The following is a 26,322-nucleotide window of genomic DNA, read 5'->3' as shown; positions in this document are numbered from 1 at the left end:
CTTTCAGGATGTGTAGAAATTGGTGGCTCTGGTTCTTCTATCTAGTCTCACTTAAAATTTTTTATTATTTGCTGTCAGAACACAGAGGTTAACTTATTAGCTATTGTATAATGTTAAATAGAATTTCAAATACAAGAACTTCAAGTATTTCTTCTATTTGAAATTCCACTTAACATTCAAAGTTTGTTTGTAGCAAACTAGGTTAGAAAATAGACTGCGGATGGGGAAAAGAGGACAATAAAATGGATGTATATCAATATTTGAGACACATAGCCAGGGGATGACTACTTTAGGTATAAATGGTGAAAAGCACAAAAATATATTGGTTAGGGAGGTAATGAAGCCTTGAGGAGCAAGAAAATAGGAAGTGGAGAAAAAGGTACTGATTTGAGTCACAGCTATGGTTAACAGCAAGGCTAGACTATAAATGCTTTGCTTTGAAATTTGGCTCCAATTTTCATATGCTTTAGTGATCCTGGGTAATTTGCTTACTACGTTTTTTAAAGAGTTATTTTAGGCTAAAATAGGTGTGTGTATATTTTGTAGGAAAACACTTTGTAAATTATACAGAGATATAAAAATATAGATTATCATTGTCATTCTGATTCTGCTTCCTCATCCATTCAGCAAAGAGGTGTGCTGTGACCATGACTGTTTGCTTTCCCTTTCATTTATTCATATTTGCCTTCTTCAGCAAATTTTAAGTAAAATCAAACTCAGGAAGTTGTCAGGGCTTAACTTTAGCAATTTTGATTATGCCATTGGTTTTGGTCTCTTCATGAAAATTTATCATTCTTGAGATGGAAAAGACCTAGGAGGTCATTTTGTTCAACCCTCCTTTTAAAATCGGGAAACAAGTCTAGAGAGAATTATATAAATGCTGGATTGCTAACCAAGGTATCTTATTTCCTAGCCTCCTGGGCTAATTCTTCAACATTGTAATTCTGTCCGCTTCACTTTACATTTATTTCAAGTGTGTGGCTTGGAAAATCTCACATAGGTAGATGTTGGCAGAACTAGGCAAGAACAGGGTTTTACTATCATTCTGTTATATAATATTTCTGATAGTCTTTGTCAATTTGTATTAAGTGTTAGTTTCTAAGGGGGGGGTGTGTGTGTGTGTGTGTGTGTGATGTTTCCCTTTCTAAATAGATTGCAAAACCTTTATGATCTTTGATTAAAACAAATAGTTTTGAGTGCCGACTATATGTAAATCATTGTTGCTGTTTTCAAAAGTCATTATTAATTGACCACCGTTTGTTTTGTGGGAAAGAAACAGTTTAAACTTTGTAGGTAACAAAACTTATTTGGGGTCAATAGGCTCGAAGTTTCACTCTAGAAAACTAACATAGTTGCTTAAAATATATGATGTACTTCTAGCTATGTCAAATAGAATTACTAATTGACAGACATTGGTACTCTTACAATTAGAACTCCTTTGAAACTACGATCCATGAAATGTGAAAATGAGAATAGGAAATTAAATTCTTTATTGGTTCTCAGGCAGCTAAACTGGCACTCCCATATTAAAATGTGTAAGTATTAATTTCATAATTGCTATGAAAAAAAATCTGTTCTTACCTGTTTACAAATGTATAAAACAAAAATAATGAACAAAAAACAAAACAAATGACTGCAAAATGATTCTACTGGAATGGAACCATGCTTGCAAATATTTACTTACCCATAAAAAAGAGAGCTTCTGGTCTCAGAAATAAATCTGTTTACAGTATATATGGAATTATACCAATATTTTTTGTGAGGTTCTTAAAATTATACTTAAAAATATGACACAATAGTGGAAAAAGTAGAACCAAATAACATACTCGATTTCAAAGCAATAATTAAATATTTTTAATCATTCCCAGCTAAGGTGATTTGATTTCAGGGTAAGAAGGAAAGTCATTATTTTGAGACCACATGGGTCTACTGGTACCCTCTCATGCATAACTAATCCTTGTCACATCACTCCAACTAGTTAAGCAGAAGTGGCAGTTTCTATATTCCACTTGCAGAGGTGTTGACTGCTGATATTTTATATTGTGTACAGAATGTATCACTGGGTAAGAGCAAGTAGGAAATTGTTCTAGCTAAGAGAAGGTTTGCATGTCAGTTACCCTTCCTTTTATTTCTCTTTAATATTTAGACAAGGTGATTAAACTTAAATTTAAAGTTTCTCAATGTCTTTCCATGTATCCTAAATAGGATGGTAATTCTGCAATATGAAACAGGGCCAATTAATCACCTTTTGAACTGATTCATGGAGCTAATTGAATGAAACTGGCTAGGGATACACACAAAATAATTAGTTTGTGCCTCTCAGATTGTCAGTATTGGGGCATTGTAATGTATCATTTTACCACATAGAAGAACACTAATGCAGAATAATAATTTCAGTCTTTTGAGGTTTTTTTCTTTTGCTATCAAATAAGCCTTTTCAGGTATAAATAAAGTTTAACATGTAAAAATAATACAGAAATTTTATGGTAGATGAAATAATTTTAATGTTTATAATCAGAAAAGCATGTCAATAATGAGATTAGTATATGGCCCAGTGAGATAGAGATAGAGATATAGAGATGATAGATAGATATATCTTAATCTAAAGCATATATACATATATGTGTTTTTAATTATTATTTTTAATTGACACAAATGTTCATATTCTGGAGTACATTGTGCTATATTACATTCACACAATATGTAGTGATCAAACCAGGATAATTAGCATATTCATCACCTCAAACATTTACCATTTCTTTGCGTTGGGAAAATTCAAAATCCTCTCATCTAGCTCTTTGAAAATATATAATTGTCATTAACTATAGCCACCCTACAGTGCTATATAATACTAGAACTTATGTTTCCTATTTAGCTGTGATTTTGCATCCCTTAACCAACCTCTACTCATACCTCCTTCCATGATCCTCTCCAGCCTTTCAAACCACTGTTCTGTTCTATACTTAACATAAGATCAACTTTTTCAATTTTGACATGAATGAGAACACACAGTATTTATTTTGTGTGTGTGCCTAGCTTATTTAATTTAACGTAATTTCTTCCTGGCTCATCCATGTTGCCATAAATGACAGATTTCATTCTTTTTTATGGCTGAAGAGTATTCTATTGTGTATAAATACCATATTCCCTTTATTTATTTATCTGTTAATAGATAGTTTGATTCCACATCTTGGCAATTGTGAATAGTGCTGCAATAAACATGTTTTTGGCTTACTGATTTCCTTTCCTTTAGATATATACCCAGTAGTGGAATTGCTGAATCATATGGTAGTTATATCTTTACTTTTTTGAGGAGCATCCATACTGTTTTCCATAATGGCTGTACTAATTTATATTTCCACTCACACTGTATAAGAATTCTCCTTTTTCGGCATCCCTGTCATTATTTCTTATTTTTTATCTTTTTGAGAATACCCATTCTAACTGGGGTGTGATGATATCTCATTGGGGTTTTGATTTCCATTTATTTAATAAGTAGTGATATTGAACATATTTATATGCTTGTTTGCCATTTGTATGTCATCTCTTGAGAAATGTCTGTTCAGATACTTTACCCATTTTGAAACTGGATTATTTTTTTTTTTGCTGTTGAGTCGTTTGAGCTTATTGTATATTCTGCATATTAGTCCCTGACAGATGAATAGTTTGCAAATATTTTCTCTCATTCTGCCAGTTGTCTCTTCAATTTGTTGTTTCTTTTACTATGCAGAAACTTTTTAGTTTGATATAGTTTCATTTGTCTATTTTTGCTTTTGTTGCCTATGCTTTTAAGATCTTAACTATAAAATCTTTGCCCAGACCAATGTTTTGAAGTGTTGTTTCTCCAATGTTTTCTTCTAATAGTGTCATTGTTTTGGGTCTTACATTTAAGTATTTATTCCAGATAAAGTTGGTTTTTGTATATGGTAGATGTATTAGTCCATTTTCACGCTGCTGATGAAGACATACCTGACACTGGGCAATTTGAAAAAGAAAGAAGTTTAATTGCACTTACAGTTCCACGTGGCTAGGGAAGCCTCACAATCATGGCAGAAAGCAAGGAAGAGCAAGTCACGTCTTAAATGGATGGCAGCAGGCAAAGAGAGAGAGCTTGTGCACAGGAACTATTTTTAAAACCATCAGATTTCATGAGACTTATTCACGATCATGAGAACAACATGGGGAAGACTTGCCCCCATGACTGAGTTATCTCCCACCAGGTCCCTCCCACAACATGTGGGAATTCAGGATGAGATTTGGGTGGGTACACAGAACCAAACCATATCGTTCTGCCCCTGACCCCTCCCCAATCTCACATCCTCACATTTTGGAACCAGTTATGCCTCCCCAACAGTCCCCCAAAGTCTTAACTCATTTCAGCATTAACTCAGAGTCCACAGTCCAGTGTCTCATCTAAGACAAGGCAAGTCCCTTCCACCTATGAGCATGTGAAACCAAAAGCAGGTTAGCTTACTTCCTAAATAGAGTGGGGGTACAGACATTGGGTATATACAGCCATTCCAAATGGAGAAATTGGCCAAAACAAAGGGGCTACAGGTCCCATGCATGTCTGAAATTCAGTGGGGCAGACAAATCTTAAAGCTCCAAAATGATCTTTTATGACCCCTTGTCTTACACCCAAGTCACGCTGGGATGCAAGAGGTGGGTTCCCATGGTCTTGGGCAGCTCTGTCCCTGTGGCTTTTCAGGGTACAGCCTCCCTCCTGGCTGCTTTCACAGGCTGGCTTTGAGTGTCTACTGCTTTTCCAGGCACGTGGTGCAAGCCGTCACTGGGTCTACCATTCTAAGGTCTGGTGGATGGTGGCCCTCTTCTCACAGCTCCACTAGGTGGTGCCCCAGTAGGGACTCTGTGGGGGGGAGGGGTTCCCACCCCACATTTGTCTTCCATACTGCCCTAGCAGATGTTCTCTATGAGAGCCCTTCCCCTGCAGCAAACTTCTACCTCGACATCCAGGAGTTTCCATACATCTTCTGAAATCTAGCAGCTTTCAGCCATGATTGTAGCAGCTGGAATGCGGGGCACCAACTCCCTAGGCTGCAAACAGCATGGGGACCCTGGTTCATGCCCTAGAAACCACTTTTTCCTCTTAGGCCTCTGGGCCTGTGATAGGAGGGGCTGCCATGAAGACCTCTGACGTTCCCTGGAGACATTTTCCTCATTGTCTTGGTGATTAACATTCGACTCCTCATTACTTATGGGAATTTCTGCAGCCAGCTTGAATTTCTCCTCAGAAATTGGGACTTTCTTTTCTATTGCATTGTCCAGTTGGAAATTTTCTGAAATTTTATGCTCTTCTCTATTTATAAAACTGAATGCTTTAACAGCACCCAAGTCACTTCTTGAATGCTTTGCTGATTAGAAATTGTCTTCCACCAGATACCCTAACTCATCTCTCTCAAGTTCAAAGTTTCACAAATCTCTAGGGTAGGGGCAAAATGATGCCAGCCTCTTTGCTAAAATATAACAAGAGTCACCTTGGCTCCAGTTCCCAAGAAGTTCCTCATCTCCATCTGAGACCACCTCAGCCTGGACCTTGTTATTCATATCACGATCAGCATTTTTGTCAAAGCCATTCATCAAGTCTCTAGGAAGTTCCAAACTTTCCCACATTTTTCCTATCAGCCCTCCAAACTGTTCCAACCTCTGCCTGTAACTCAGTTCCAAATTGGCTTCCACATTTTGGGGTATCTTTTCAGCAATGCCCCACTCTACTGGTACCAATTTGCTGTGTTCGTCCATTTTCATGCTGCTAATAAAGACATACCTGACACTGGGCAATTTACAAAAGAAAGAGGTTTAACTGGACTTACAGTTCCACATGCTGGGGGAGCCTCACAATCATGGCAGAAGGCAAGGAAGAGCAAGTCATGTCTTATGTGGATGGCAGCAGGCAAGGAGAGAGAGCTTGTGCAGGGGAATTACTCTTTTTAAAACCATCAAATCTTGTGAGAATTATTCAGTATCAGAACAGCATGAGAAAGACTTGCCCTCATGATTCAATTACCTCCTGTCAGGTTCCTCCCACAACACATGTGAATTCAAGATGAGATTTGGGTGGGGACACAGCCAACTCATATCAGTAGGGGTCTAGTTTTATTATTTTCCATATGGGTATCCAGTTTTTCCAGCAAAATTTATTGAAAAGATTGTCCTTTCTCCCATGGATGTTCTGGTGCCTTTGTTGAATGTTAGTAGGCTGTAAATACATGGATTTATTTCTGTGTTCTCTCTTCTGTTGTATTGGGTTATATGTCTCTTTTTATGCCATTTCCATACTATGTTGGATACTGCAGCTTTGTATTAAATTGAAGTAAGGTAGTATAATGCTTCCAGCACTGTTCTTTTTTTGGTCAAGATAGCTTTGGCTATTTGAGGTCTTTTGTGGTTCCATTCAAAATTTTTTAGAAATTTTTGTGAAGAATGTCATTGGTATTTTGAGAGAGAGTGTATTGAACATGTAGACTGCTTTTGGTAGTATGGTCATTTTCACAATATTATTACTTCCAATTCATGAATATGGTATGTCTTTTCATTATTTTTGTCCTCTTCATTTTTTTCATCAGTGCTTTATAGTTTTAGAGATCTTTCACCTTCTTGTTTAAATGTATTCCTTTTAATATTTTATTTGATTTGTATTTTACATTAGTGTGGCTAGTGTAAACTATGTGTAGTTTTGATTACCAAAGGTTGTCATCCTGACTTTCCTTAATAAATTGACAGTTGTGTATGGGGAAATAATTAACTTGATGAGATTATGGGAATATTCTGTGTATATCTAATATTGTAAAAGAAAAAAAAACAACTCAAAGAGTACAAACTAATTATGTCCTCATATATGAAGGTTAAAGTTTTCTTATATATAAAACCCAAAAGCCTTCAGATATATGGCCTTAGAAATCACCCTGTACAAATTTACTTGTCAAACATTTGATTATACTTAAATCCCTTTTCTATTTTGGTTATCCAAAGGAGCTAATTAGCAAATGAAAATATGGAGCTTTTAATAAATGTCTAATGGTAAGAATGAATGTAACTCATTCATTCATTCTCAGCCATTTAAATGCCTATAATGTGCCTGTGCTACCCAATGGGTCCAAACATGAACAAGATATGTTCTTCTCCTTAAGACACTCCTGAAATTATTCTCTTCTTTTCTGACCTAAATATATCTACAAAGTTTATTAATTTTTGTTTCTAAACATTTTCCTCATCTGTTCACCTCCTTCTCTCCTTCTTAACTTCTACTGCCTTATTTGTTGCCCACAGTAGTTTCTGTCTGGAACCCTTATAATCCATTGCCTCCAAATCGGTCCCTCCAGCATCTCCCCATTAAATCTGTCTTACACTGTGCTCGAATGATTTTTTTTTTCAGTAGAGACCTGATTGTGTGACTCTTGTACCTAAAACTTTCACTGCCCAGAGAATCAAGTCCAAATTTCTAGGCACAACCAACAGGTCTTTCACGGCCTCTTGGCATTCTGCCTTTCAAGACTCATCTTCCTCTCTCTATATGCCTGATTCATTCCTTATTGCAAAATTGGGTTTCTCAGTTTTCTTTAACAAATGATACACTTTCTCATGCGTGCACCTTTCTCTACTTGAATGCCGTAATCCACCGCTCCTCACCATATGTACCTTACAGATTTCTATATATCTTTCAGAGCCTAACTAAAAAGAGAATTCTTAGCATTTTTTGTTTCCTGATTCCCTACTCCCTAAAATAATGGAATTATCCCCTTGGCTGCCTTTGCATGGTCCTTTCAAAAGATATTACAGTTGTTTGTTGTAATCATTCTCTCCTGCTCCACTCATTTGCTTTCCAATGTTTCTGCTTTGTTTTTACATGCTCAGCAAATGGCAAAGTATATGACACATAGTAGGTATCTAATAATATTTGTTGACATGAATTATTTTAAAAAACAGTTGGGAATCAAGGCAGGCAGAACAATAGCTGATTATTTCCTATTAAATTAGAACATACAATGGAAGAACATTATTTTGTGAATACTTTGTATATCATAAATAATATTAAATCTGAATAATAAAAAATAAAAAATAATAAATATTTACCTTAGCAAAGAAAAATCCTTGTAAATATTACTAGGGTGCCCACAGATATTGCCAGTATCCTATTTTTAAAAATGATCTTTAAGATCAAGACTTTACTCTGATTCCAGGATGTTAGTGCAAATTAAAAAGAATATTGTGTTTGGATTTCACATATAGGCCTAATTCTAGTCAATACTCTTTACCAGGAAGTTATCTCAATCATCCTTTCAAATGGTTCTAGCCAAAGAGAAAGGAATTCATGGAGAAATTTGTCTGAGTTGCTTAAACAATGTTGAATAAATTTTAATGTGAGTATTAAAGATAACAGATGTAGAAGTAATTAAGCCAAATTATGCCAATAGAGTGATAGGTAGTGATTTAATGGTATTAATTCTAGAGATATCACAGGACAATCAGCAAGAAAGCAATTAACATGAAATGAAGCTTATTATCACCTTTGTAGAAAGCTTGGGGGTTATCCATTTCTGAGAGGATACTCTGTGTGATAACAGTGCAAGTAATATATAACAAAATTTGGAATAGTCTGTAAAGAAGGGATTGGAAATATCTGAAAGATAGTGTAGATGGTTGGATAAAGAAAATTAAACCAGCAAACATTCATGTAGGAAGGAAGAGAACAGAAATATGCTATGATTGGGAATCTCAAAAATCCTAAAATATTTTGTTTATATTATTTCTGGCTTTGGGCTTAAAATATATATATATTTAGAGCAAAAACATATATACAACACCTGTCTCTATTAGTCTGAAATTTTTCATAGGTGTAGGAATGATTTATACAAACATTTAAAAATATTTATTTTGTGATGTATCATTAAATATTACTAGGATATCTTCTAGGTACCCCTACCGTTTTACCATTTCAAGTTGGCATAATGAAAGTTATTACACATTTCTGTGAAAAAAATCCTTTGGGGCACCTGTAGAGTAAATACTGTGGTAGATGATCTATGCAGACTTTGGGGAAAAGTTATAAAGAAAACCTCAAGTATAATAGAACATGTAAAATATGGAATATTTAGGGGAGAAAAAAGGCCATTATAATCAATTTTGTCTGTCTACTTAATGGGAAAATTACAGTTTACAATTACTATTTGATAACATTTTGTTGAACATACCACCAATAATTATTTTTAATTTTCTGAATAGATATGTTGTTTTTATATGTTTTTATATAAATTGATAAAAAAACATTTCTTGCTCTTAAAAGCTCTGCAAAAACTGTATCCATTAAATATAAATGACACTATACTTTTTCTGTTATTTTAATCATGAGTTAGTTCTACATTTAAAAACTCCTAGAAGAATATTTGTTTCCTAACCTTCACAATTAATCAACCTCATATTCTATTTTTTTTTAAGAGAGGAAGATAACTAATGAAGGAAGCATTGTGGTATTTATAAACAGCAGACTCAGTCTTTTTATACTTAAGAACAATCAGTTGAGAATATAATTCTGTAATAATTAATCATCTCTTACAGATTTCTATTTCTTCTACTTGTCACTTAATCTTGTACTCTATTTATCCCATCGGATTTGGGCTCCAAAAATATTTTACACTTATTTAGGGTATGCAATATTTTCTGATGACTGAAATACAGTTTTGTTGTAGTGATTTTGATAAAAGTGAAATACATCATTTCAGATTTTTCTTAATCTACATATTATTGTCATTCTTTATACCAATTTTATTTTATGTTAGGGAGTTAGAAGAATTATTTTCAAGCTGTTTTTGAAATTACATTTTCTTCATTGCAAAATGTTGCTATAAAAAATCAGATTTAATTTTAAAAATGCTCTAGAGGAAGTGTGTACTACAGTTTACTTGATAAACCATTATTTCCTTAAGATAAAAATATTTATGCTTTTTTTTTCTTAATTTTGTTTTCAATTCTCCTTCAAGGGTGAAATAAACCTGAAATTTTAAACCATTAAAGAAAGACAGCTGGGGAAAGAAGCCATTACATTAAAGGTGTTGAGGTCAGGGATGATCATTTATTTTTCTGCAGGATGCCCAGCACCTAGCATGGTCCCTTGAACATAGTAAGTGTTCAATAAATATTTTTTAAACAAATAAATGAATAAATGTTATACTTTTAACAATAAATTTTTTCATACTTATTTTATACTTACAGGATAAAATGGAAACCTATAACCTATTGCTTTGTAACTAAGATTTTAAAAATTAACACTTTTAAAACTCATTTTTCTATCCAATAAAGTAAAAAAATAGAGTTTGCATCTGAGGTTTAGAATTTTCTTTCTTTACTTTACTAAGAGTGAGTTTTATTCAAAATCTCTCTCTCTTCCATCTTTGGTGATGGAAAGCAGCAGGAGCTGAGTACACAGCAAAACTTTTTTTTTAAGGTGAAGGAATTTAGAGTGTCAAAATAAAATATTCAGTTTCTCATTCAGTTTTTACTTGCCACATTTTACATGCTCAACAGCCATGTGGCTAGTGGCTACCATATTGGACAATGCAGAGACAGAATATTTTCATCATTGCAGAAAGTTCTACTGGCTAACTCAGGGCTAGAGGCTGCTACTGACACTGAGAAAACGATAAGATTAGGAGGGTGATGCATATTCATACATGAGATCACCTAGTGAGAGAATGGAAAGAAGCATAATGGGTGATTGAATGATTGAAGCCTTACATCCTGGGAGGCACCTAGGTGTTAAAAATAACCTCTTGAAGGTGATCAGGTTGTTGGAAAGGTGGGAGAAAAATGAGAAAATAGCATCACGTAAACAAAAGTCTCTACTTTTTCTTGAATGGAAAAAGGTAATGAAGTCCTCAATTCAAATATGGCAGCAAGGTCCATTAAGTTATGACTTAACCCCCAAAGGGGGGAAAATCGAGAATTTCTCATGACCTATTTGATTTTGATCAAATTTGTCATGCTAAATGAATATTACATCTTAATGTCGTAATAATGTTGGCACTTTGCATTCTGTTTTATAATGTATGTCACACATTGTTTTCCCTAAAATGAAGTGAGGTGGCAGTCATTTTTCCTGAGTTTTATTAAAAGAAGAAGAAGAAGAAAAAAAAAAACAACTAAAGGAACTGTAGAATCAAGCTGGTTTTCACAAAAATTGAGTCCAACTGCTTCACTTTGTTGATGTGGAAACAGACCTAAAGTGAAAGTTGATGTGCTCTCCACAATACTTGATTACATTGGTCCTATTTGCTGCTCTTATTCCTAGCACTGGAGGAAATATAAATTTAATAGATTGTGATTATGTCTACTAGAAGTGAAAATTTTGATTAATGAAGAGTTCTCATAATAGACTTGTGGGAATCATTAAGCTATTTTAGAACAGATAAAATATTATTTATTGAAGAAATAATTTTCATTTTTCCACAGGAGCTCACAAATCAAAAGTTTTCATATTCTTATAGAGATTCTAACAAAGTCTGTGGTTTATGCATAAATACCCTCCTCTGAAATATATCAAGTGCAGAGGTGGGAAAACCCACAGATAATAGCTAGCTTTTAAAATTGGCATTTTCATGCTAAGCATTCATTGAGTCTTTCAATATGACAGCATGTTTTGGGTTGTGTGAAAGAGAAATCGTCTTAAATTAGTCTGTCTTCTCAGTGGAAAAGAAGACAAATTGCCAACTTCCTAGTGCGTCACCACAGTAAGTTATAGAAGTTAAGGAATATAGCCAGGCATGGTGGCTCATGCCTGTAATTCCAACACTTTGGGAGGCCGAGGCAGGTAGACCATGAGGTCAGGAGTTCGAGACCAGCCTGGCCAACATAGTGAAACCCCATCTCTACTAAAAATACAAAAATTAGCTGGGCATGGTGGTGCATGCCTGTAGTCCCAGCTACTAGGGAGGCTGAGGCAGGAGAATCGCTTGAACCTGGGAGGTGAAGGTTACAGTGAGCTGAGATTGCACCACTGCATTCCAGCTTGGGCAACAGAGTGAGACTTTGTCTAAAAAAAAAAAAAAAAAAAAAGTTAAGGAATATAGTACTGTTTCTGTTGATATATAGAAGATTTGCAATTCATGCACCCAGTGATTCTGGAAAGAAGAGAGAAAATACTTTTTCTAGTACTCTTTGTCAAAGATGTCTGACAGGTCGATAAAACTACATTTAAATATACTAAACATGATTAAAATCTGTAGTCCTACATTCTCATTTCATGATTTCTTTTAGCAATGTGTAAATAACATTTCTATGATAACTAGGTAAAATTATTTTAAAATTTTAAAATAACAATAATAACAAAAGACCCTGGTGTAATAATCATATGGAAACATTAAAAAGCATACCTCGTTTGCTATACAAAGAGGTGACAAGTTGCTTAACACAAATCTCACAAAAACTAAAGAAATTAAGCTAATATCAAATTTTGGTAGATATCAATGCAATATATTTAAATAAGAACCCTATTTAAACAAAAAGCAAAACACTGAATCTAACAAGTGCAATGTTGATCATGTGTTATTTGCTTTTGGAAATTCTCTTGCTTGTTCTATCAATGAGTACAATTGCTAGATATAGCTTGGGTGCATTTTTGAATATCTCCATTTTTGAAGGCAGAAGGAGTTTGTATCACTTCTGTCTGCCTTTGAGCATCTCTTTTTGTCCCATGGACCTTAAATGGGAAATCAATGTAGGTCTTTCTTTACAAAGTAGAGTTGCAAGGGTTAGAGTCTATATGCAGAGGGGGTAATGGGAAGATATAAGAAGCAACAGCTATAGAGTTATATGCTTGATACTTGATTATCATCATGTAACATTTTTACAGTCAGAAAATCCTCATAACAATCCTGTGGGTATGTAGATATAATCCCTGTTTTCTAGTTGAAAACAAGTATTTGACTAGTCGAGTGATTTGCCCCAAGTTATACAACTTTAAAATGTCAGAGCAAGAGTTTGAACATGGTTTTATCTCATGGTAGGGTCTATTTGTTCCAGTAAGATAAATTAACAAACGTAACAGAGAACTAAATTTTTCTATTAGAAATTATACAGTTTTGAGAACTATGTTAGTAATGCTACCTTTTGCATTTCCTTGAATGGAAATAATTGTAGTATGTCTTAAAATATTTATGTTTTAAAAACAAATTTTAACTTTTTATCTCTTATTTTAATATTTCTAGTATGTAGATAAGCACTGTGGAGAGGAATTAATTGGTCAAATGAATTTTAAACTTAGAGTCAGTTTCTTCTATTCTTATACAGAGTAAGCAAATTGTAAGATGCAGTTTTAAGTGCTGATTCTAAGCTCTATTTTTATACATATTGTTTGTGTATATATGTTAAAATTATTTTTAAATATGTAGGTCCAAGTGCATTGAAATGATAACAGATTCTATTCTCTCCAATTAAATACTAATTTTCCTACTCATATCATCCCACGCATTCCTATAAAGATGTCCTGAGCTACCATTAAATTTCACTGACTTATATATTGGCCAGGAAAGCTAAATTTGTTTTTGGTTTCTAGGTCATATTCCCTTGCACATTTGGGTGTGTGTGTAGTTTAAAACATTTGTAATTTGTAAACTGTAGACCAAAATTGTAGACACAAATGTTTTCATATACAAAGGTGTCAAAAAACTGTTAAATGTTATTTTTACTTATTTTAAAATGTTAAGTTTAAAAGAATTATAGTTTAATCTTTTCAGAAGACTGACATTGTCACAAGCCTTTAAGTTTCTCTGGGGGTTGGAAAGTGTATGTGTTAATAAAATATGCAAGGTCATTAAGCTGGCATGATTTAAAGAACCTTGGTAAGTTATTCCCTCCCTTCATCCTCCCCCTTCATTCCACACATAACTTTCTGCTCTACTCATGACTTTTTTCCCACCCATCCATTTATTTTCTACAACAAAAAGAATGATAGTAACTGCCTCTGATAAATATCTGGAAAAAAAAAAAAAACCTGCACACTCACAAGCCATGCAATGTAGGAAAGAGGTGCCTGAGACAATCCTTCTCTTGTTCTATTGTGCTACATGCTTTCTCTGGTGATGCAACCTTCATTTCAACCCAATTGCCCCTCACATGTAAATCTAACTGGCTTTGTAGATATGAATAGCTGTGCCCTGTAGCAACTAGACAGAAATGAAAGGAATGTACGCTTAAGTCTGCTGTATAGTATTTTACTACATGGTTGATGTTCGGCTATACTTAAATGTTGGAAAATATTGGTACATTACTTCAGACACTAGAGTTAATAATATTTGAAGTGGTGAAGTTTTAAAAATATATGTTCTCTAGTTTTGCTGTAATTTATTTGTGTAGCACTGTTAGGTTATTAAAAAACACTGTTAGAGATAAACTAGGTGTGTGTCAATTTTAATACTAAGTTAAAATTTAATAACTAATGAAAATAGAGCTACTGTTTTAATCCACAGCAACTTACTGATGACTATATAATTTGATTTTTATTGCATCAAAACATGTGAGGACAGGTGGTCACAGCTGATTATAAAGAGGCCCTTACATAGGTCAAAGACATGATTATATCAATTTGGTCAGTTCTATTTGAGGATATTTTCAATCGGTAAATTCTATCTAATATCAAATGGTCTTAATAAGTAGTTTATGATTTTTCCAACATTATGATACATGGCTATAAATTATTCTCATACTTTTATTTTGTATATACAGCGCAAATATCAACTTTTCTTTGAAATACTCTCCAGCTTCACAGAAAATTTGTGGTTTATTCATATACCAAGTCTTTGTCATAATCCTCAACAATTCTATAGAAACATTTATTTTCACAGCCTTCTCCCCAACTGGACTGAGATAAAAAGGCTGCCTCCTTCTCTGATTCTTCTTAAAATATTCTTCATTCTCTACTTTCTACTTCATAATAGGGAGCCTAGTATATAGTCATCACCTTTACAAAAAAGTAAAAAAATTAGCCAGGACTACACGGATGTGACACTACACCTGGCTAATTTTTTATTTTATTTTTTCGTAAAGGTAGGATCTTGCTGTGTTGCCCAGGCTGGTCTCAAACTCCTGGGCTCAAGAGCTCCTCCTGCCTTGGCCTCCCAAAGTGCTGGGATTATGGGCATGAGCCACCATGCCTGGCCTTGTTTTTTTTTTTTTTTTTTTTTCTTGGCTGCAATCTTCCTGCATTAAATCTGTAATGGAGTCATTATCAACAAAATTCTTATTAGGCAGTAAGTCATTCAGAAGATAGAGTCAGTGTATAGTAATATGCTTTTACTGGTTTGAAGACTGTGTGGGTTTCTTATTGCTGCTTTAACAAATTACTGAGAACACAGTGGGTCCAACAACACACGTTGTTATCTGGAAGTCAGAAGTCCAAAATGGGTTTCATTAGACTAAAATCAAGGAGTCAGCAGAATTGTATTTTTTGGAGCCTCTAGAAAAGAATCAGTTTCTTCTTTTTCAGCTTCTGGTGCCTATCTATGTTCCTTGGCTTATGGCCTCCAGTCAGCAATCTCATCACTCCAGTCTGCTTCTGTCCTCACATCTCCTCTTAACTCTGAACTTTGTCTTTTTCTTTCCCAAAAAAGGACCCAGAAAAGGATTACACTGGGCTCACTTAGATAATCCAGGACAATTTCCCATCTCAGGCACCCTACATTTATTGTATCTGTAAAATCCCTATTGCCATGTAAGTTAATATAGTCACATATTACAAGGATTGAGGTGTGCCCATTTTGGAGGGCCATTATTTTGCCTATCACAAGGACATTGATATAGTCATACGTTTTCTCCCCATTCTGTTGCCATTTAGGTTATTATTGCCATTGCTCTTCTTCTGTTGTGTTTGAAATAAAATTCTGGTTTAGTGGTTCTTAGGATCATGAGGCACATCAGCATGTCAATATCACCTCTGAAGTGCATAGCAAGTAATTTGTAACCAGACTTTTTAAATGATTCATTCCTTTTTAAATGCATTAGTGTATAGGCAAGGTCATTCCCATAACTTATGCTCTTTCTGCTAATGCCTTGAATGGGAGAAAAAGGAATGGATATTACAATAAGCTTACAAAAATTACATATATCCCAAACCTACAATAAGTGTCTATTGTGGCTGTATTAATATTAATTATAGCTATATCAGTAGCTGTAATTATAAATTATAATTTAAAAATTTGTGATAGTAGGGGGTGTTTATCCAAGCCTGGTACCTGTCCAAGAATATTTTATACCTATGAATGTCATTTTTCATGCTGGTCATGGATCAGTGAACAGATTTTGATACTTTTTGCGCTTGTGGGTCAAAAGTTAATGCACTGTGAATAGCTAATACAGTCTACAAAGAAGCTTAGGTAAATACAAATAATGATAATGACAATAAAAGCAATAATAAAAATTGTGAAATGTAGTCAAACCAGATTGGAAAAAATATGGTAGCAATTGTAATTTAGAGTAATATTTATCATTGTCATCTTATTGGGGAAAGCTGTATGTAATTAAATACAGCCTGCAATCTTTTAACAGAAATGCACATTTGATTTAATTAGCTTTTTCTTTCAATAAAACTTACTTGCTATTATATAAATTGCTTTTTAAAATCACAAATTACCAAAAGCAGCTAGTGTCTAGTAAATTTTGTACCTCTTCCTACCAATAAAATTTCAGAAGTCTGCTGATATTTATCGTTGGCAATAAAATAATTCTGCTGATGTATTTTAGTTGATTAATGTGCATTTCATTTTATAACAAACTGGAAATACATTTCTAAGATACAATAAATTGATGGCTAAATCTATTTCAAAGTAATACATAGTGGTGATGTTTTGTACTATTCCATGATAAAGAAGAAATAAGCACTAGTAAAAGAAATTTGGATATTTTAATGAGTTAGGAAAGAATGAGAGAAGCCACACTTCTATTAAAAGAAACAAGCAACAAAACACACACACATACAATCTGTGCTTAGACTGAATAGAAATATGAAGAGATAAATGACCTCATATGCATTCAGTGGAAAGAAAAGTTTGAGGCAATGAAGCTAAACATAAAAGAGGAAAAGCAAATGTAACCTCAGTGACCACAAGCTACAAAGTCCAAATAGAAAACCTGGGAGTATGAGAGGATGAAGCTATAAAACCTCCAGCAAAGAGCTTAACAGCAATTAAAATAAAGACAAATTTCTGGGATGGATAAACAAAGTAGCATATTACAAAGGAAAATATACTAGTATCATGTAAGAGTTTTTTTTAGTAACTGCTTTCAAATAATTCAATCATAAACAATGATTTCTGAGGTTTTAAGCTCATTATTTTGGTTCCCTGGTTTCTCCTAGGATGCAGTATAGAATCTCCATGCCTGGTGTTTATGTACCAACAGAAGCTGCTGCTTCTTTCTTTCATTATTTCCTTTTTAAGTGAAAGTTAATACCTTTTATATGTTACAGAGAACAGGCAGAAAAAGCCACACTCCCACTATGCTACAATGCACTGAGGATCAACTGAGGGACGATTATACACATGGCTGAATACAGTTTATTCATTTGTTCTTTGGATTTGTAGATAACAAATGGTGGTATTCTGTAACATCTTGTGTGATTAGCAAATGTAAGCCCGAAATGAATCTTTCAAACAGTTTTGAAACAGTTTGATTTTCAAAATTATATAGACATTTCATTCTGATGTACCCAATTCATGTGTGTATCTCTTCCAGTCTTCTTCCTTGGAAGTCACCTCTGTTGGGTACACAAAACAGTAGGGACAAAGATTTAGATTTGACACATGCATTAAAATCATTACTGTTTGTTTGTGTGCAAGTATACCTTAAAAGAGTGCCTGCACCCTGACATGTCATGATAATATTATCTTAGAGATTACAGTTAAAGAGACCATATTAAGTACCTTCTCATAATGGAATATTTTGAAAAACTCAGTTGTGAATACCACTGAAGCTGAAACCACTGGATTTGAGTCTGAAACAGGACAGGTTAACATGACATTCTATGTGATACTGAATTCTACTTCATGACAAATAATAGTGTGATTTGATTCAATTCAATATAATGACAATTTTTTGAAGAGCTTTTTTTGTGAAAGGTCTCAGCTAAGCATATGAGAATAATTAGAACACAGTATAAGAGTTTTGGCAGTTTGAAGACCAATGTTGAAGGAAGAAATGTTAGTTGCACATGTTGAATACACACACACACACAATCTTTTATGAAGAGTTATATTTTAGTGTACTATGTAAGTGACAGAAAATTAGCTTTATACTTATATTGGCCCATACTGGAATGTGTATTAGAATATCCATACACTTACTTAAAATTTCTGTAATTCTTAAACCTCTATCATCGGGCTTATTATGTTGATTACTTATTTAAAAACTGGATTAATTGAATACAGATGAAAGGTAAAATGTTCAGGATGGACACTAACTATTAACTTTTAAGGATACCCAAGAATGGTTATGAAAAACATGTTCCATGCTACAAATACTAGCTCATAATAAAAGAGAGGGTGGAAATCTTGACTTTTTTTTCTGGGAAAATGTAATGATTAGTTCTCATTAGTTTAATAAGTCACATTTTTTTAAAATAGAAAAAAATAGCTTTTTGTAGGACAAAGTGGGGGAGTTGACTGGAAATGTTAAGTGGAATGTATTTTTTCACCTTTTGAAAAATTTGGTATTGGCTGGGCGCGGTGGCTCACACCTGTAATCCCAGCACTTTGGGAGACCGAGGTGCGCGGATCACAAGGTCAGGAGATCGAGACCATCCTGGCTAACACAGTGAAACCCCGTCTCTACTAAAAAATACAAAAAATTAGCTGGGCGTGGTGGTGGGTGCCTGTAGTCCCAGCTACTTGGGAGGCTGGGGCAAGAGAATGGCATGAACCCGGGAGGTGGAGCTTGCAGTGAGCCGAGATAGTGCCACTGCACTCCAGCCTAGGCAACACAGCGAGACTCCGTCAAAATAAAAAAAAAAAAAGAAAAATTTGGTATTAATTAGTATTTTTTTCTTTCCATTGACTTCCTTTCCTTACAAAATAATTGATCATATTATTTCCTCCTATTAACTTCCAATGGCACTTTTCAAATATATTGAATACAATCATATGGGTTAGGCTTATTACTTATCAATTCCATTCGATATTTGAACTTCAGCTTTACCTAATTAAATTACATTTCATCCATTGGTAAAATTACCAGATTTTAGAAAAACTAGTGAAGCACATGGAGCCTAAATATGCTGAATTTTACTTTTTCCTTATAATAAAGGCTATGCTAAGTTTTCACATATCCTGGTGTATTAGTCAGGGTTCTCCAGAGGGACAGAACTAATAGGATATATATATATATATATATATATATATATATGGGAGTTTATTAAGTATTAACTTACACGATCACAAGGTCCTACAACAGACTGTCTGCAAGCTGAGGTGCAAGAAGAGCCAGTCTGAGTCCCAAAACTGAAGAACTTGGAGTCCAATGTCTGAGGGCAGAAAGCATCCAGTTCGGGAGAAAGATGTAGGCTGAGAGGCTAGGCCAGTCTCCTCACGTTTTTTTGCCTGCTTTATATTTGCTGGCAGCTGATGAGATTGTGCCCACCAGATTAAGGGTAGATCTGCCTTCCCCAGCCCAGTGACTCAAATGTTAATCTCTTCTGGCAACACCCTCACAGACACACTAGATCAACACTTTGTATCCTTCAATCCAATCAACTTGACACTCAGTATTAACCATCACAAGTCCAACCCTTGTCAACTTGAACCCATACAGATCTGCTGAGATCATACATGATATCCAAGTAAAGACAATAAGGTCATAATTATGCCTAACATAATACAACTATCCTTCATACAACTGGAAAAGCACCAATCCCCAACTCAAATACTATTACATAAAGTTAACAATACTTAGATGCTGATATGAAGTCAACAAATCTTATGTCACATGATAAAGGAAAAGGAAATAAAATGAAGATATTTTCTTAGTACAAGTGTATACATACACAAACATGTTTTTAGCAAAAGAAAGAGGAAATAATCATGACAATTACAGTCCTCGTTTCTGCAGCTGATCATGTGGTTGTAGCTGGTGTTGATGACTACCTTCTTCTACTATCCATTCTGTATTCTCTTTGACTTCAGCAAGCACCTCAGCAGGTTGTAGGTTTTTTCCCCTGGTGGAGTGACCCAAACCTTCATTCCTGAGGGGTCTGGACCATTTGTAGTCCTGCCTGGATTGGGCTGTTGTAATTTCCCATTGACCCCAATCACAGGGCATGGTAATACTAAGCTATGCCCTAATGGATCTCCTGTATTCCATGCATACGCTTCCTTACCTCCATTATGGAGTAGTAGTCTGATTTCATCTTGATAGTCCGGGTCAGTCACCCCAGCCAACACTGTAACTCCCTTCTTAGCCTGTTGACTTAAAGGTAGGAGGAGCCTAAAGTGTCTAGCTGGCAATCTTAACTTCCAGTTTAATTGAATCATTGTTGTGTCTCCTGGTGGCAGCATTCCTCCCTCTGGATCGAAGACCTCTAGGCCAGCAGAATGTAATTCCGCAGGAACAGGAAGCAAAAATTTTGCTAGTGGATCACTGGGATTAGTGGTAAATGGTGCCACTTTTACTTCCACCCCTTGATTCCTGGACCCGTGAATCCTGGCTATGGGAGAAACAGTACCATATATTGGATGCTGATTCAGATCATACACGGCGTTTGGAGAACATTGCCCCAGCCCTGCAAAGTATTGTCACCTAGTTAGCATTGTAATTGTGACTTCAAAAGGCCATTCCACTGTTCTATCAATCCAACTACCTCAGGATGCTGGGGAACACGGTAAGACCAGTGAATTCCATGAGCATGAGCCCACTGCCACACTTCTTTAGCTATAAAGTGAGTGCCTTGGTCAGAGATAATGCTTTGTGGAATACCATGATGGTGGATAAGACATTCTGTGAGTCCACAGATATTAGTCTTGGCAGAAGAATGGCATGCAAGATAGGCAAACCCATATCTGGAGTAAGTGTCTATTCCAGTGAGGACAAACCTCTGCCCTTTCCATGATGGAAGAGGTCCAATATAATCAACCTGCCACCAGGTAGCTGGCTGATCACCCTGAGGAATGGTGCCTTATAGAGGGCTCAGCATTGGTTTCTGCTGCTGGCAAATTGGGCATTCAGCAGTGGCTGTAGCCAGGTCAGCCTTGGTAAGTGGAAGTCCATGTTGTTGAGCCCATGCATAACCTCCATCCCTGCCACCATGGCCACTTTGTTCATGGGCCTATTGGGCAATGACAGAGGTGGCTGGGGAAAGAGGCTGAGGGATATCCATAGAATGGATCATCATATCCACTTGATTATTAAAATCCTCCTCTGCTGAGGTCACCCACTGGTGAGCACTCACATGGGAAACAAATATCTTCACAGTTGTTGACCACTCAGTGAGGTCCACCCACATGCCTCTTCCCCAGATTTCTTTGTCACCAATTTTCTAATCATGCTTCGTCTAAGTCCCTGACAATCCAGCCAAACCATTGGCTATGGTTCATGAACAGTATATAATTGCACATCTGGCCATTTCTCCTCCCATGCAGGGTGCACAACCAGGTGCACTGCTCAAAGTTCTGCCCACTGGGAAAATTTTCCTTCACCGCTGTCCTTCAGGGGTGTCCTAGAAAGGAGCTGTAGTTCTACAGTTGTCCACTTTCAGGTAGTGCTTGCATATTGTGCAGAACCGTCTGTGAACCAAGCCCTAGTCTTTTGTTCCTCTGTCAACTGATCATAGGGAACTCCCCATGAAGCCATTGGTGCAGGTTGGGGAAGAGAAGGAGGGTAGCAGGAGTGGAGACCATGGGCATTTGAGCCACTTCCTCATGTAACTTACTTGTGCCATCAGGACCTGCTCGAGCCCAATCACATATATACCACTTCCATTTGATGATGGAATGGTGATTTTCATGACCCAGTTTATGGCTAGATGGGTCATAAAGCACCCAGTTCGTGATAGGCAATTCAGGTGGCATGGTGACTTGATGACCTATGGTCAAATGTTCAATTTCCACCAAAGCCCAGTAATAGTCCAAGAGCTGTCTCTCGAAAGGAGAGTACTTATCTGCAGAACATGGCAGGGCCTTGCTCCAAAATTCTAGAGGCCTCTGCTGTGATTCACCTATGGGGGCCTGCCAAAGGCTTCATACAGCATCTCTATTTGCCACTGATACTTCAAGCACCATTGGATCTGCTGGGTCACAGGGCCCAAGTGGCAGAGCAGTTTGCACAGCAGCCTGGACCTGTTGCAGAGTCTTCTCCTGTTCTGGACCCCACTCAAAACTGGCGGCCTTTTGGTCATTCGATAAATTGGCCGGAGTAACACACCCAAATGAGGAATGTGTTGCCTCCAAAATCCAAATAGGCCTACCAGGCGTTGTGCCTCTTTCTGGGTTGTAGGAGGGGCCAAGTGCAGCAACTTATGCTTCACCTTAGTAGGAATGTCTCAACAGGACCCCCAGACTACTGGACTCCTGGAAATTTTACGAAGTTAGAAGGTCCCTGAATTTTAGTTGGATTTATTTCCCATCCTCTGGTATGCAAACATCTCATGAATAAGTTCAGTGTGTTCGCTATTTTCTGCTCACTGGATCTAATCAGCATAATGTCATGAATGTAATGGACCAGTATGATATCTTGTGGAGATGAAAAGTGATCAAGGTCTCTCAGAATAAGATTATGACACAAAGCTGGAGAGTTGATAAACCCCTGAGGTAGGACAGTAAAGGTACATTGTTGGCCTTGCCAGCTGAAAGCAAATTGCTTCTGGTGGGCCTTATGGACAGGAATGGAGAAAAAGGCATTTGTCAAGTCAATGGCTGCATACCAGGTACCAGGAGATGTGTTAATTTGCTCAAGCAATGAAACCACATCTGGTACAAGAGCTGCAATTGGAGTCACAATTTGGTTAAGCTTACAGTAATCCATTGTCATTCTCCAAGATCCATCTGTCTTCTGCACTGGTCAAATGGGAGAGCTGAACGTGGATGTGGTGGGAATCACTACCCCTGCAACTTCAAGTCCTTGATGGCGGCACTAATCTCTGCAGTCCTTCCAGGGATGTGATATTGTCTTTGATTTATTATTTTTCTAGGTAGAGGCAGCTCTAATGGGTTCCATTTGGCCTTTCCCACCATAATGGCCCTCACCCTACCAGTCAGGGAGCCAATGTGGGGGTTCTGCCAACTGCTAAGTATGTCTATGCCAATTATGCATTCTGGCACTGGGGAAATTGACTGCAGGATGAGTCTGGGGACCCCTGAACCCACTGTAAGTTGGACCTAAGCTAAAATTCCATTAATTACCTGACCTCCATAAGCCCTTACTTTAACTGGAGGATCACAATGATCTTTTGGGTCTCCTGGAATCAATGTCAGCTCAGAGCCAGTGCCCAGTAGTCCCCAAAATATCTGACCATTTCCCTTTCCCCTGTGCAGTTACCCTGGTAAAAGGCCTTAAGTTTCCTTGGGGAAGGATGGGAGAAAGATGCACTGCATAAATTGTCAGTAATGTAGTGGGGTTCTTCCTCAAAGGGACCCAGCCTCCCATTCATTCAAGGGGTTCTGGGAGTGTAAACTGACTGAAGTATGGAAATTGGTTGAGGGGCCGTGATTCTCTGTTTTTCTAATTCAAATTAGTCTTTTGTCCATTCAACCTAGAAGTCTTCTCCTTATATAAATTAAGTAGGAATGCAGTAGGCTTCCTATCAATTTCACTTCTAGGAACACGGTGATTAATTAGCCAATGCCAGAGCTCTACATGAGTCAGACTATTCTTATTGCTGCTTTGTCTCTGCTGTCCATTATGGTAGCCATGCCCACCTTGCCTTTGATGGTTGAGCGCTGCCACTTGGCCCCTGCCACCTCTGGATCCAATTATCTCTAATGCATTTAAATTTTGTAGTTGAGTGACTGTGGTTCCCACTCTTAGATCTGACATACAGAGAAGAGCAATTACAGGGCTCTTCAAAGATGCAGGTGCTGCCCTCACCAATCTGTTTCGCAAGGTATTTGTCAAGGATATATCTTCTGGACCCTCCCAACTGGGATGAGTAGGTCTAAAGTGATTAATCCATGCCACCATCCCTATCTCCCTAAGCCTTTGGATCCTTTTCTCTACCTTAAACCAAGGGAGATCAGGCATTTCCAGCTCACTCACAGTGGGCCATCTTTTAATCCATATTTCAGCTAACCAAGCAAATAAACCATTAGAACCTTTTTTTTTTTTAAGTCCCCAAGCTGCAACATTAAAAGCAGAGCCCCTATTTAGTGGGCTCAAATAAATAAATTCAGCCTGATCCAACTCTATGTTCCTTCCATCATTATCCCATTCTCTTAATATCCATTCCTATGCCTGTTCTCCAGATTTCTACTTATATAGATTAGAAAACTCAAACAGTTCTTTTTGAGTGTAGCTCACCTCATGAGTCACATTCTCAACCTCACCTCTGGGGACCTACCGGAACTTAGTCTGGTTATAGGTCTAGAAGCAAACAGAGGTGATGGGGGTGGCTCCTGAGGAGAATCAACATTATCATGCCTGGCAACTGCCTCAGGGGAGGCTATCACCATTGCCTCAGGCAGAGCAGGCAGGCTATCACTGTTGCCTCAGGCAGCACAGGGTTTTATTTCCTCAGACAAAGGTGGAAAAGCTGATGGCAGCATGGGTTGGGAGGGGATGTTGCCACTACTGGGGATGGAGAAGCTGTTCCTTTTGACAAAAAAGGTTCATCAGAGTTTACAAACTCAGTATCCCCAGCTTCATCAGAGTCCTCTCACATGTGCCCGTTCCAAGATGCAGGGTCTTATTCTTTTCCAATCAATGCCCTCACTTTAACAATAAACACTTGGTTAGGCTGTGCATGCATCTTTGGTTGCAGATCAGCCACTCACATGATAGCATGTCTATTTTTCCACAATTTCAGTTCTTTCTCTAGAGGAGATAGGACTCTCCCTCAGGGCAATCTTAGGAGATCTGAGGCTCAGTATCTGCTTCTAAAGCCCAGAGACAGAATCCCTGAGTTCATCATTTTCTTTCATCACTTTGTCCACTAAACAGGAGCAAGCAACCAGTTTCATTATGTTCCTTGGTTCTCCACATATGGTCAAAGGTGTTATGTATAGAGTCACTAAACTCCTTGCCTCTCACGAGTGGTGAATCAGGAGTGTTAAATGCATTTATTTTGCATAAGTCTCTAAACAGTTCATGTCAAGTACTATCGGTGTTCTCCATATGATTAGAAGTAGATTCCATAGCATTTTGGGGTCTAGTCATATTAAGCAGCCAACTCTAGAAACCCCAAAACTGATGAAAGAATGCCATCCTTAATATTCTGTTCCTCCAGAACCACTTCTGGTACCAAAATCTGTATTAGTCAGGGTTCTCTAGAGGGATAGAACTAATAGGATATATATGAGTTTATTAAGTATTAACTTACATGATCACAGGGTCCCACAACAGGCTGCCTACAAGATGAGGAGCAAGGAGAGCCAGTCCAAGTACCAAAACTGAAGAACTTGGAGTCCAACATTTGAAGGCAGGAAGCATCCAGCATGGGAGAAAGTTGTAGCCTGGGATGCTAGGCCAGTCTCTCCTTTTCACATTTTTCTGCCTGCTTTATATTTGCTGGCAGCTGATTAGATTGTTCCCACCAGATGAAGAGTGGATCTGCCTTCCCTAGGCCACTGAATCAAATGTTAACCTCTTTTGGCAACACCCTCACAGACACACCCAGGATCAATACTTTGTATCCTTCAATCCAATCAAGTTGACACTCAGTATTAAGTATCACACCTGGCTAATTAAGGACATCTACTTTTCTTTGGATAAGTTAGTGATAGTATTGTTACTATCTTTCTACTAAATGTGTTGCACACAAATCCTCCTTTGAACTTCCGGATTTTATTTGAGTTGCAAACTCATTATTATATCCTACAGAGCACCAGATTCCAATATTTGAATATCTCTCTAGTAGTATACTCAAGTACATCTCCCCACCCCTGATTTACCATGCTACTATACTAGCCTCCTTTTTGTCCTTCACATGTAAAACAAGCTCATTTTTAGTAAATTTCAGGGCCATTTATACAGGGCTTTTTATATTTTTTTATTCATAAATACTTTCCTCGGGTGTTGGAATGACAATCTGCATCTTATTAGAATAAATTCTAATGTTATTTCTGGTTATTTTTATTAAATCAAAAACTTTCTTATCCTAACCCCACCAGAAACTTTCTATCA

General features: G+C 36.7%; 1 protein-coding gene across 4 annotated transcripts in view; it reads left to right on the top strand.

The window, feature by feature from the left end:
* ERBB4 (erb-b2 receptor tyrosine kinase 4) overlaps positions 1-26,322 on the top strand; it is a 1,171,999-nt gene that overhangs the window by 74,282 nt on the left and 1,071,395 nt on the right. The window lies entirely within an intron of this gene.

The sequence above is a fragment of the Pongo pygmaeus genome, chromosome 11 (genome assembly GCF_028885625.2).
Source record: "Pongo pygmaeus isolate AG05252 chromosome 11, NHGRI_mPonPyg2-v2.0_pri, whole genome shotgun sequence".
Classification (NCBI taxonomy): Eukaryota; Metazoa; Chordata; class Mammalia; order Primates; family Hominidae; genus Pongo; species Pongo pygmaeus.
This window is presented reverse-complemented; position numbering and strand designations above follow the sequence as displayed.